Source organism: Adiantum capillus-veneris, chromosome 9 (assembly GCF_014529385.1).
Source record: "Adiantum capillus-veneris isolate H3 chromosome 9, ASM1452938v2, whole genome shotgun sequence".
NCBI lineage: Eukaryota > Viridiplantae > Streptophyta > Polypodiopsida > Polypodiales > Pteridaceae > Adiantum > Adiantum capillus-veneris.
The window spans coordinates 43397323-43411589 of NC_140939.1; positions in this window are offsets into that span (position 1 = coordinate 43397323).

The window sequence follows — 14267 nt, forward strand, 5'->3', positions numbered from 1 at the left end:
AGTCTCAAAATCACGATAGCCAAGTTGAGACTGGAGAACTTGGTCAATGTTAGTATTGCCTTGGACGTCACTTGCACACAACTCTTTTCCTTATAGTTTTCCTTTTCATAGACGAACCCATATAGAGCCTAAAACCTTGGCAATGATGATTTTCATGACCTTGAAGAAAAGATTCTCAATGTCCAAAGTAAACCGTCTATCTTTGTGTTTAAGTTCCCATTGCGCAACCTTTTGATACTTAGTCTTAGCAAGTTGGGCATAAGTTCATTTATGTCCAAAGAATAGAGATGGAAATGATAGCTCTTCACATGCATCATCATCAAATAAGCTAAGGGGACTAAAACCTTCAGATGGTGCAACACTATGCACATGCACACTATGATCAACCACTTGTTGTGAAAAGTAGATCCCATGCACAAGAGTATCAGATTAGTCACCCATTGATTCCCCAAATTCACTTGCTTCGTGCAACTCGATATTAGGAACTATCTGGATAGTGGAAGCCCAAGATTCATTTATGGAAGTATTATGCTCAATATACAACCGGAGTGTGAATCAACAAAGCCAAACCTCTAAGGACATAAAATGGACGGACTGCTCCACTAAGGTATGCATGATGAAACTCAAGCTTCCATTTTATCTGGACCAAAATTTTTGCATGTTGCTCTGCAAAACAGGGAAATATTCTCTAAACCCTAGATAAGTCTGCCATATTAACATTCCCACACTCCCGCGCAAACCATATTGTCTCTCATAGCTGAGCTCTCTTATTTGCGCGAAGGGGATACAAAGTGACACAAGACGTCTCTCAATAGGCTTCAACATCATGACCTCATCAATGGATTCATTGAGCTTAAAAGAAGCATACATGCAAACAGGAGGATTCCTATTGGCCCGCAAATGTTTCTTGCAACTTCTACACACTTTTACACAAACACCTGAATTTGACAACTCTTGTCCCAAAATGTTTTGCAAGCAGTCTCCTTCAGATAGATTCAAACGATGAAGACTATTCCCAAAGACGAGAGTACCACAACACAAACAAGGAAAAGGAGGTGTATCAAGTATTTCCTATGAATATTTATGTTTTTTGGGTTGTGCACTCGAAACAAATCCCCCATTAGTGCGTAAAGATTTCCACAAAGAATAAATCTTTGTTTGAATTTGTTTCAAGTTAAAATGGCAAGCTACTTCTATTTGAAATTTTGATGCTATCTCAGGAGCACTACATTATGGGAGAGAATGAACAAAATCTTCTAAACTTGACACAAGTTCTTTTGACCACACACAAAGCTTCCTCTTGGATAGAGCTTTATTTTGAGGGAAGAAGAATGTGCCAAATTTGAAATAGAACACAAGCAAATATTCTTTTTCTTTAACTGCAGCTCCAATCGGATTGTGAACCAAAGATTTCTCAAAGTTCAAACCATTAAACACATGAACAACACATGTTTCTCTTAGCACACGATAGGCAAGAGAGACTAAATGATTGGACATGACAAGAGATGTATTACTCCTAAGATAAGAATGTAATGGAACTTGAAGTGAATTTGTGTCCAAGGGTCGAGGCGTATTATCATGCTCCCATATTTTCAACTAGAAATCTAAGGCGTCTTCATTATTATTTTCAACATCTTGCACAATCAATTGGAAAATAGATTCAACAACATATTAGACGTCCAATCAAGATCAAACATAAAGAGCAAAGCACACAACACATCTTGATTAAGAGGATATTTCTTCAAGTAAAAAGGATCAGTTTTAACATTCTTGCCATTGACATCAAAACTTGACTTTGCATTGAGTATCGCAGCTCCTTCATGGATAGGCATTATAGATTGCTTGCTTGGGTGGTATAACAACCAAAAAAATTGTTAAGCAGTGTAATTAAATGTGCAAAATCTCCCAAGAAAGGAACTATGCCTCTGGTTTGAAGCTAGTCACATAACCTTGCTTGTTGATGAAAAATGTGCCAATCTTCTTAAGATTAATAAGTGCACAGTTTAGATCAACAAGGTTAGTGTCGTATAGATGGAAAAAGCTGTGAGGCGTTTCGCAGAACCTCATCAACCACTTTACCATGCAGCACGACAGCTATTGCTTTTCCATCACGATCTATCACTCGAGCATGAACAATGGGGCCCCGAACAATCTTCACAGCTTTGTTGCATGCAAAACAAAAGGGATTGGACGTTTGATAGCTTACTTGACTGCTTTTACAACCGCCACAGCTATACTCAAATCCGAGGCTATTCACATTCACTACCTTGAGACCTGAGCCAACACAGAATAAGTTAAAGAGGGAAAAAGAGAAGATGGTTCACTAGAAAGTGATGAATCACCTTAGCACCAAATCCTAGAAGAGAAAGCTGCTTAGCATGTGTTTCCTTGAAATTTGTTGTCAAACTCTCGAGCAAGGGGCATATAATTTTGTAGTCCACAATCAAAAGAGTATTAGAAAATTGCTTGTAGATGTTAATGTTGTGAGCTACACATGCATAGAATCCATGTTCTTGGACTTCGTTGACAATGTTATGATAATCACCTCTCCTAGATGGAACAAAAACAAGCTGCAACAAAGGAGTTTAGACACATAAAAGAGAAATAAACCAGCTTAACACAAAGATACTCACAATAGATCTATCGGTGAAGTCTGGACCATCAGCAATAGTTAACAAAGAAGAACTTGTGCCATCGTTTTTTGCAATGTTTTCAATTTGCACCACTGTGAACACGATGGTCGGGACAATATCCACCAAAGGAGAATCTCGATCAACCAAGTCCTTGATTCTGTGCTCAGGAAACAACGCCAAGACGCAATCAAATGGCTCGCCCTTCATAATGGAGGTAGTAGCATCGGCATACAAAGAAAAAGGAGATGTTCCCCCATCATTTTCATTTCTCTTTCTTGCAGCGGCACCCTCTATGCGCACAAAATCACCCACTTCAAAAGACTCCACAAATTGAGATAGATATCTCTCACTAGCGAGGAAGAAGGTGATAGTATGATTAGCTAGCCTATCAGTCAAATCAGCTTTTAAGAACCTGTTGTAGGTAGCTTTTTGGACTTTATAAATCCCATACTTAACAAGGACTTTGCCCTCGAGAGTGGACAAAGTCAGAAAGCTTGGAAACAAGCAATAATGAAACGGGCTTAACAAGAGAAATTTGAGAACTAAAAATTTCAGCAAAAGGTTTAGCTTTTTCAGTGCCTTGGACTCCAAGTTTCCCACATTCAAAGACTTCCTATAAATCCCTGACGACTTTCTTAGGAACTGAACAAGAACCATCATTTGCTCAACCTACATAGAGAGCAAAGTCAAGCCCTACAAACCAATACAACTAATGCAAACATGAAATTACCTCTGTCAGTGGAGAGAGCCTTGTTGATTGATTTAGAGGGCGAATACTTTTTCAGCTTGCAACTTGGGCTGAGAAACTTGGATGGTGATGTACTTGACAAACCACCAACAACAAGCGAAGGCTTGCCATCAAAAAACGAGATAGAGGAAAGTACTCCCGCTACCTTCTTATTAGTTTCACATATGTCAGCAATATCTTCGCTCACTAACGGATGACTCTCCACATCTGATGAGAACACATAGTAAGATTCAATAGATTCAAAATCAAGGAAGCAAGATAAATAGAGCAAGTTGCCAACCATTCATGGTGGAATCCATTCGAAGCTAAATGAAAAGATGTTTAGAAGTTGTATTTAGCGTTTGATATGCAACAGCAGCCTATCATGAGCTTGTTGACAATGGTTCTATACCAGAGATTCACTAGCAAGGGTGATGCCCAACCAAAGAGCAAGAGAGAACTCCTTAGAGCTGTTGCAAAAGTTGATAGAGAACATACTCTAGTATAAAGGTGACTGAGCTCTAAAACAAGTGCTAAGTAAAGAAGACTGGCAGAGAAAAAACGTGCAGCAAATTGTAAAGAAGACAAAGGCTTCTATCTTTTTAAATAGACAACCAAGATGAGGTTAAAGGTAAAAGGCCTTTTCACACCTTGTTATGGCTCCACATTATAATATCTTATACTAGGAAGTGAATCAAGAAGGAGAAGGCAAAGATTTATTTGTAAGTTAAAGAAATGGCTTAAAATGGTCTTTCAGGGCAATATATGTATAAAAACCATATATAAAAATATCTGAATATAAAAACCATGCGTGATAATTTCTCTAGCACTCCCTTCTTTAATGCCTTGGACACAATGATTTTATAGCACCCCTTCATTAAGGAAAATATGAACCCCAAAAGGGCCCTTTAGGGTCAAAGATACTTTTGGAATATACTCTCTACACCAATAAGAATGGGCTTGTGGCCACGATCCCATCAGTTTTTACATTATTTTGAATGGTCATAACTTGAGCATTTTAATTTCAAATTTTCCGGACAATATATTTGGAGCACATTGCCAAGCTCTTTCCATAGATATGCTACATGAAATAGTTTTGAAGTAGGTAGATATGGGCTATCCATGCCTCCCCTTTTATGTCCTATTGTTGACTGAAATTTGATTGGTTGCTCTTACAAGGCCCCTTTAGGGTTCATATTGTTACCATATACATGTGGTAGTGATGTGTGTGAACACACTAGGACCACCGGGGCATTTTTTCCCTCTTTAGGAGGTTTTCCCCCCCGTGCATTGTATATATGCCCATCACTCTAGGGCTATCTATCTTTCCATTGCACACTAAGTAACACACTCTCAATAGTGTGCCTTGAGCTTCCTTCATCTTCTCCAAGCTCTGTGTGTTTCTCTGCAACCCTAATTCCAACAATTGGAATCAGAGCAGGTTGCGTCCTCCCAAGCTTAGTCGCCAGTAGCTCCAGCACACAAGCCTACTCATTTTGTCCGATTTAAGTGAGCTTTGGCAAGCATTCGCAGGTCAACAAAAATTTTGGGATTGGTAGAGCTCAGATTTCTGATTCGGGCTCATTTCGGCCTCCGTTTCCACTACAGGCAGGCCTGCAGAGGCAATTTTGTCATTTTGTGGAGAATTTTTGTGAGTGCCGTTTTCTGCATAACACGTGCCTTATAGTCTTCTATGGTTTTTGCTATATAGCATGTGTTGTTCAAGCTTCATTTTTCCTCTTTACGAGCAGTTTTTACATCAGGTGCAACATTTACCATGGCTGACAACAACATAGATGTATTCAAGATGTTTGCTACTGAGGATAGGTTGGATGGGAACAATTACCCTATGTGGGCTTACATGATGCAACATGTTCTTGTGTCAAAGGGCGTCTGGAATATTGTGCAGGGCATTGATGTACTCCTGGTTCTGAGAATGTAGGCGATGTTGAGGATGTTGCAGGTCTTGCTGCAAGAATTGTTGCTATTAGAGTTGTTTTGCCTACGGCAGAACAATCTCGTTGGGATGTAAAGGAATGCTCAGGCTCATGCATTGATTGCGTTGTCTGTGAATCACATCATTGTTCCTCACATTTGTTCAGAAAAATCTGCAAAACAGGCTTGGGATATTTTGGCTGGTCTTTATGCAAGTCGCAATGAGGCTAAAATTGCTTTGCTGCGTAAAGAGATGGAATCAAAGATTATGCATGAGGAAGATGATATGGACACTTTCCTTGCTGGTGTTAAGGATACCAATGAGCAACTTATTTCTGCAGGTGAAATTATTTCAGACAGTTCCCTTGTGCAGACTGTTCTTGATGCCTTACCAGATTCTTACCATACTTTTGCTAGTACTTGGAGACTTATGACCCAAGGAAATCCTGAAGTCTTCAAGTTTAATGCATTATGCACATTGCTGTTGCAAGGGTCACTTTCCAGAAAAAATAGGACTAGGCAGCGTGCAATTGAACATGCTTTTATTGCTTCTCAAAGAAAGGGTGGTAACAACAATGTAGCCACTTCTTATGGTTCTACTGAGAGTGGCAAAAATTCTGTTCCTAATTCTTCTGCTGTTAGCAATTCGTCTGAAAATTCTGGTGATAAGGGCAAAAAGAGGATGCGTTGCCATTATTGTAAAGAAAATGATCACTTGATCAAGCAGTGTCCTAAGTTGAAGGCCAAAGAGGCTAAGAAGAAAGAGGGTTGTTCCACTGCAAATGCTGGTTCCACTACAAATGCAGCTATTGCTGAGTCTTCTGTGAAAGGAGACTATGAAGCTGATGTTGATATAGAATGGACTTTTAGCACAGAGTGCACTTACAATCCTGCTGTCCATGATGCATGCTTGTCAGTTGCTGTAGATTCACATGTGTGGTATTTCAACAGTGGTGCTACAAAGCACATTACCTCACATCGTGAATTGTTCACCTCTCTCGAGTCTGTCCCTCATGGGAATTCAATCACTTGTGCCAACAATGCCTCTTATCCAGTTTAGGGGGTTGGAAAGATTGTGCTTACTGCTACAAATGGCAGTTCTTTCACACTTGTTGATGCACTTTATGTACCTGGGATCAAGAAGAATCTTTTGTCTGTATTTGCACTTGCTAGACTTGGACTTGTAGTCAAATTTGTGGATGACAGATGTACAATTCACGATCTCAATTTTGCTTTTAAAATGTTGCATCTGGGATTTTGTGCCGTGGGTTGTATAAGCTCACTTTGTATGACAAGTGTGGACAAAATTTTGCAAATATAGTTGTAGATTCAAGGGCTATTTCTGATGCAAAACTTTGGCATGCACGTTTTGGTCATCTGAATTTTTCCAGTTTGCTCCGTTTGCAAAAATTTGATATGATTGCTTGTTTTCCGCCTCTTGAAGCACCTGTCAAACATGTTTGTGAAGGCTGCATTTTGGGTAAGATGCAGCGTTCAAAGTTTCCAAAGGATGGTTCAGTTAGGACCCCATGCATGTTACAACTTGTGCATACTGATGTTTGTGGGCCCATGCAAACTCCATCCTTGGGGAATTACCTTTACTTCGTGACTTTCATTAATGATTACTCGAGGCATGCATGGGTATTTCCGCTTAAAGCGAAGTTCAAAGTTTTTATGTGCTTCAAACAATTTCTGGCTATGGCTGAAAATGTCTTGAAATGTATTATGGGCACCCTTCGTTCCGATCGAGGAGGGGAGTATATGTCTCTTGAATTTAATGCATTTCTAGCTAGCCGTGGGATAAAACACCAATGTACAGTGCCTTATACACCTTAGCAAAATGGTGTTGCTGAGAGGAAAAACAGGTCACTTACAGAAATGGCACGATGTATGGTCAAAAGTCAAGCTTTACCGCATTCTTTTTGGCTTGAAGCCATCATGTGTGCCACTTATGTACTTAACAGGTGTCCTACAAAAGCTTTGCAGTCTATTACTCTATATGAAGCATGGCATGATAGAAAGCCTTCTATTGAGCACATGTGTGTTTTTGGTTGTTTGGCATATGCTTTGGTACCACAAACACAGCACATAAAATTGGATGATAAGGCTGTCAAATGTTTTTTTTTTGGTTATAGTGCTGAAAGCAAAGGTTACAGATTGTATCATCCGCAAACAAAGTGTATTTTGGTTTCACGGGATGTAGTGTTTGTGAAAAATTTTGTTCATCCCTTGTTGTCATGTACTAAAGACAGTAATGTAAGCTCAAAGGACATTTATGACACTTTGTTGCCTCTTTTCAGTGGTGGAAGTTTGAATGTAAATTCCAATGAGACAAATTAACAACCTATGGGGATTTTCAAAAATGTGACATATCAGCCTATTACTGATGCAAATGAGTACTTGATGAGGAAAGGGCTGAAAATGAGCAGGCTAGAGATATGCCAAAATGACTGGTCCATACATTGCGTGACAATAAATTGGATGCACCTTTGTCTAGGTGTACTCGTTCAGGCTCTCGCCAGGCATCTTATGCATCAGATTGTTATGCTTTGGCTGTGTCTAGCTTACATGATGTTGAGGAACCTCTGTCTTTTGATGAAGCATAGAATTCAAAAAATTGGATGGCTGCCATGCAATGAGAATATGATGCACTTATAGAAAATGACACATGGACTTTATGTGATTTTTCTCCTTGCAAAAAGGCCATTGATATGAAGTGGGTTTACAAGTTGAAATGCAAGCCGGATGGTGAGATCGATCGCCATAAGGCTTGACTTGTTGCAAAGGGTTATGCACAACAAAAAGGCATAGATTATGAAGAGATTTTTGCTCCCACTTGTCGTATGACTACTGTGCGTTTTCTATGAGCATTGGCAGCTCATTTTGGTTGGGATGTACATCAATCAGACATTGTTACTGCTTTCCTGAATGGTGACATATTTGAGGAAGTTTATGTAAAGTAGCCTCGCCGTTTTGTCATGAAAGGACAAGAGGACAAAGTGTGCAGATGTAAGAAGGCTTTGTACAAGTTGAAGCAATCTCATCGTGCTTGGTATGAGAAAGCTGAAACTCATTTGGTAAAACGAGGCTTCCATAACAGTCCAACAGAAAGCACATTGTATGTAAAGCGTGAGGGTGATGTACTTCTCATCGTGGTTCTTTATGTAGATGATTTTCTGATCACTGAACCAAATGAGAGACATATTACTGAATTTAAGGCTGATTTGAATGCTACTTTCAAAATGAAATATTTGGAGCTGTTGCATCATTACTTGGGCATACAGTTTAAGCAGTGTGATGGTGGTATTGCCTTGTGTCAGAAAAGTTACATAGAGACATTGCTATGTAAGTTTGGACTTGAGGATTGCAAACTCCCATCGAAACAGGTTTAAAATTGAGTCTTCATGATGCTGGTGATCCTCCAGATGTCACTCTTTACCAAACTGCTGTTGGATGCCTCATTTATGTATGCAACACGAGGCCAGATATTCAGTTTGCAGTCTCACAGGTCAGCAGATTTATGCATAGCCCAAGGTCTAAGCATGGGCAGGCTATCAAGAGGATTTTTTGCTACCTTAGTGGCACTTTACATCTTGGCTTGTTTTATCCCAAGGGGGATCATTGCCGCCAGAGTTACATGCTTTTTCGGACTCACATTGGGCTTGTTGTTTTGACACGTGAGTGTCCACAAGTGGTTTTTGTTTCATGCTTGGCAGTTCATGTATATCATGGTTGAGCAAGAAGCAGCCTACTGTGGCCACTTCGATCGAGTTGTGAGGTTGAGTACAGGGCAGTCTGCACAGCTACGATTGAGTGTGTATGGCTCAGATGCCTTATGGCTGATTTGAGTGTTGGACAGGACACTGCCAACACTATCTACACTGACAGTCAGAGCGCATTGGCAGTTGCAAGGAACCCAGTTTTTCATGCTCGCACAAAGCACATTGAGGTGAATTACCACTATATCAAGAAGAGGCTCTCAACAAGAGAGATGAGCTTGGTTTATGTGCCAACACAGGACAATCTTGGAGATTTTTTCACAAAGGCATTGTCTCGTGAGAAGCTCGAAGCTTTCCGCAAAGCTTGGGCTTACTCCCCTTTGTGGACTGATCATGTCGTCAGGGCATGGCACTTCCCTTTACTCATGTGCCAGCTCTCGTTCATCGCATCACTCCAGGGGGGATTTGTTACCATAAACATGTGGTAGTGATGTGTGTGAACACACTAGGACCGCCGGGGCATCATTAGGAAAAATATGAACCCTCTAGGGGCCCTTTGGGATTAAGGTTAATTAGAGGCCAGCCAATAGGAAGAGGGTGGTGGACACACTCTATACCCTCAAAAAAGTAGGGGGACAAGGTAGCCTTACACCTCTTTATGGCCTCTTACCTAGTGAGAAGGTAAGGGAGGTGGCTAGGGGAAAAGGGGGGGGGGGCAGGGGGGACCACTTTGACCTTTTGTCCCCCACTTTTTGGTCCGGATTTAAAAATACACAAAAAATTTCAAATTTTCAAAAAAATTTCAAATTTCAAGTTTTCCCTCTTTAGAAGGTGCCCAAACTTATTTCATGGTCAAAAAAATATTTTTGACCTCAAAAAGTCAAAAACGTGCACTAAAAAATACAAAAAATTGATTTTTTTTCAAAAAAGTTCAAAACATCATTTTCCACCCTCCAAAGTCTTTCCAAACCTATTCTATAGCTAAAAAGTGATTTTCTCTCTCTACAAACTCTTTTCTAAGCTATCCATTGCTGCAACAACCACATGCACCCCCTATAGTCTAACACTATCTCACTGCTAGCTTTCTCCCACCTCCATTGTAGCACCAAGCAAGCTCCTCCCCCGTCTCTTCCCCTTGGCCACCACATAGTTTCACACCAAGCTAGCTCCTCTTCCTTCTGTCACCTCCATTACACCATGAAACAAGATTCTACTCCTAATTTTATTCACTCACACTACATGGAAACCTCTACTCCCGAAGATGAAAAAAATATGAGCTCATATGACTTGAATACCACACCAATAGGAGGTGTGAATAGTGTGTGGGCTTTGCAAGGGTTCATCTCCAACATAAAGATAAAATGGTAAGAAAACTACCCTTGTAGCTTACATTCAGAGCTTAACATCATCTCCATCTTTAAGTTTATCATGCTGGAGAGAATAAACCTCTTTATGACTTTCAATGTTTAGGGTTCATACCTCATAACACTGGGTGGTGCTATTTTGTTGATGGCTTTGGTGCGCCATCTATAGTTGTGTAGCATGTGATCGAGTCTCACAATGCAAGTAAGTTGTGTTATCTATGGAGAGTCATCAAAGATTTTCTTATAATTTATTCTTTGTATAGTTGTCATTAGATTATCATTTTCTACTTTATAACTTTGTGCTCACATAATCTGTTGTTTACTTACAGAGTCAACTTCTTTTCAGAGGACATGAGCAAGCAACCATGTGCAGAGATGGAAATCACTCTATTTTTGTTCCATAAGGAACCTTTCACTACGATGTTAAAGGATTTTGATAAGAATAGTAGAATTTTTGTAGAATCTTGAACCAATAGGTACTCTCTAGGAGCTCTTAGAAAAGCCATCCATATAGTACTACTATCTTCCCTAGTGTCATAGACACACAAATACTCAAGTGTATATGAATCTCTAGATGAGGAAGACAAATACTTGTAAGAGAAGCCTAATAACAACAACATTGTCTCCGATTGTAATTATTTTCATGAGGCTGGATTCCTCTATAAATGCAATATAAATGTGTTTTTTTGTTAAATGGTGTCGCATTGAGTGAGAGTATATAATTTAGATTACTGGAGTTTCATACAGATTTGAGAATTATTGATGAACTTTATGGATATTTTTATTTGCTTGTAAGATGTTTCAAGTCTCAAGTCTTAATCAGAAATTCAAGCAATATAATGATTTCAGTTTAATCATTAATGGTTATTCTTATTAAAGTGGACCATAACCTTTGTCAAGATGTCCTCATTTGGGGATATTGAATATATATCATTAACAACGTTTCACAAGTTGAGAAAGGCAAATTCTTGCTTTCCAGCATGTTATTGTTTCCATACTATGCCTATGCCAAGCTTGACTTAGAGAAATGACAACTTGAGATGAAGGTGTCGATGTATAAGGGTGACTTATTATTGACTCATGTTTCATCATACATATATTGTAAAGCCTTTGAGTTTCCACTTTTTTGAGTAGTGTTGACAAGTTTTTGGTATCAAATCTTCTTAAATATCCCTATTCATGAGCTATTGGTAGCTATTTCTTTGGTATTGCTAAAGATGATACCAATAGCTATTACCTTGTGAACTTAACTGTTAAATTGCGGATTTGATTTTTACTATGTAGCTCATTTGGATAGAGAAAGTGTAACATAAATTATAGATACATGCATTGTTAACATAGAAGATATGTACCAATCGAGCCTATATAAAGTGCTAATCAAGAAACCTTTGGTTGGATATTATAACCATAGGGGTCACATGTGGTTTCAAATACCAAAGAAATGGTTGAACCAAAACATTTCCAAGAACACGAGGTGGACACGAGGAAGTAAAAATTGGCTCCTCGTTTGGTCAATTTCTAGTGTGAATGTTTAGTGCACAGGATATGTGAGGCCTTTGACCTGGGAGTTCACTAAAGTATATGTAACATAGCACACATGTTCAACATAAGGGATTTTGTATTCTTGTAAAGTTACAGAAAAATGTGTAGATAAGGTCTATAAGGGGTACTTTTAATCCATTCTGGTGAACGCACATGATATAGGAAAATTTTACATAGTGAATGTTCCATACCTTTGAACACATAGAAAAAGGGACCCCGGAGGGCGGAGGGGGGGGGGGGGGGGGGGGGGGCTCTGATTACATCAAACGCTTGTTAACCCTCGTGGCTCATCTTGTAACCCTATCGCCTACGACGGACGTCGTATTATTTATTTAGTAGAGTCAGGCACCGGGCTTGTCGGTCCAATAGGAAAAGGGTAGAGTGATCGCCGATGAGAGGCGCACTCTAACTAGAACACGCAAGGGTTAGTTGGTTAAGCATGGGCGCCCAAATGTGAATGGGGTGAGCTTATATAAAAGTCACCTAAACCTAAAATTGACCTATTCTCTCAGTGTGCAATAGAAGAAGTGCTCTTGCCCTATCTCCATCCCCATCTCCATTGTGTGCTCACAGGTGTGTGTGTGTGTGTGTGTGTGTGTGCACTTGAGGGAGAGAGTGTGTGTGTGATCGAGCATTGCGACGGCACCTGCAGGGCGGCGAGGCGGTTGAGCATAGTACGACGGCGGCTCCCTCTTCTTCGCGGCGACAAGCGCAGAGAGGTGAGTGACACAACCCTGATATCTGTGAGATTGCTAGGCCTGCTAGTTGTGTGCTTGCAGCCTTCGTGGCTCGCACACAATGCTCGACAAGTCCCTAGCTCCGACATGTGCGGCAAACGCGCACATTTTTGGCACCGTTGCCGGGGAGTGTCCCTGCACCAAGCTCCAGGAAGCACTCTGTGTTGCCCTGTGGAGACACTAAGCTTAAGTAGGAAGGTTGTGCTGTGTCGTGGGTTAGCTCATTTCATTTTCTGCACAGCTAGTTCATTTCGTTCTCTGCACAGCTAGTCCATTTCGTTTTCTGCACAAAAACAGAGAATATTTTCTCATTTCGTTTTCTGCACAGCTAGACCATTTCGATTTCTGCAAAAACAGAGAATATTTCGTTTCTGTACAGAAAAATAGAAAATAAAAAACAAAAATGACAAAAAACATAAAAAATACAATGGCTAAAAAATAAATTTGATTTATTGGCGGGGGGAATATTTTAAGTTTGTCCAAAAAGGTAGATCAAGATCATTTGATGAGCTTGGGCTTGGTCTTGGTCTTGGTCTTGGTCTTATGATATAAGGTGAATGCTATTCACTATATATAGGCTAGTGCTCAAGTGAAAGGAGAAAGCATGTGGGGCAAAGCCTTCACCTTTCCCTCCACAAGTCACCCTTCAACTTTCTATTTTAAGCCATGTGCCCAAGTAGAAACTAGGAGAAATTGACTGTTTTAGGGACTTTGGGAGCTTCCGATAGTCAAACAGTGTTCTATAAAGTACGCCTAGATCTCCTAAGCGATACGCTCGTTTCGAGCTATCACACGTCCCAATCCGTTTTTCGAACCTCAAAAAACATCAAAAACAAGAAAAAATCAAGTAGAAAACGAGGTGCAAAACACCCACAAAACAAAGCAAGTAACCTTTGAGGGTACTTGCCGACACTTGTAGGGCGCCCAAAGCACATGTATCTACGCTCTGGTCGATAGAGTCCGAAAAACTAGCTAGTGCTTCGATTTACGGGGGTATTCACTATCCTTCCACGATAGGGTCTATGCCCTCGGCGGGGACCCAAGGTAGTGCAACCCAAGACCCAAATATAGCGGCTAGCGACTCTTCCTCTGACTACGATATTATGGAAGATCATCTTACACAAAGCCTCGGGGGAACAAATGAAACCGTATCTAGCTGGGGCCAACAACCTGGAACTAGTGTTTTTAGCCGTTTGATGGAAACTTTTAGTAGAGCTACGCACTCTGAACCTACGGCTAGTGAAGTAAACGAAGGGGGTGGGGAAGTAGAATCACCATTCACATCTCCTATAGACCCCACACTCCCTCAGAGTGTCCACGTGGACATTCTACCTACCTCATTTAATGAGGGCCCTACCGAGCTACCACCTTCCAAAGTCGCCTCTAAGGTAGCGGTGATTAAAAGTCAAAACACGGAAAGCAACATTGCATCCGCCTCACGGAAACTCTCTAGTACACCAAGTTTGGACGGGGTATTTCTCAATGAAAATTGGGAATATGACCTACACATGGAGACTTTGACCGACCTATACATGGGCTACACATACCATGTGGGTTGGTTAGAAGTTGTACAATCTACATCTAGTGCCACTAGTCTAGAGGAACAACAA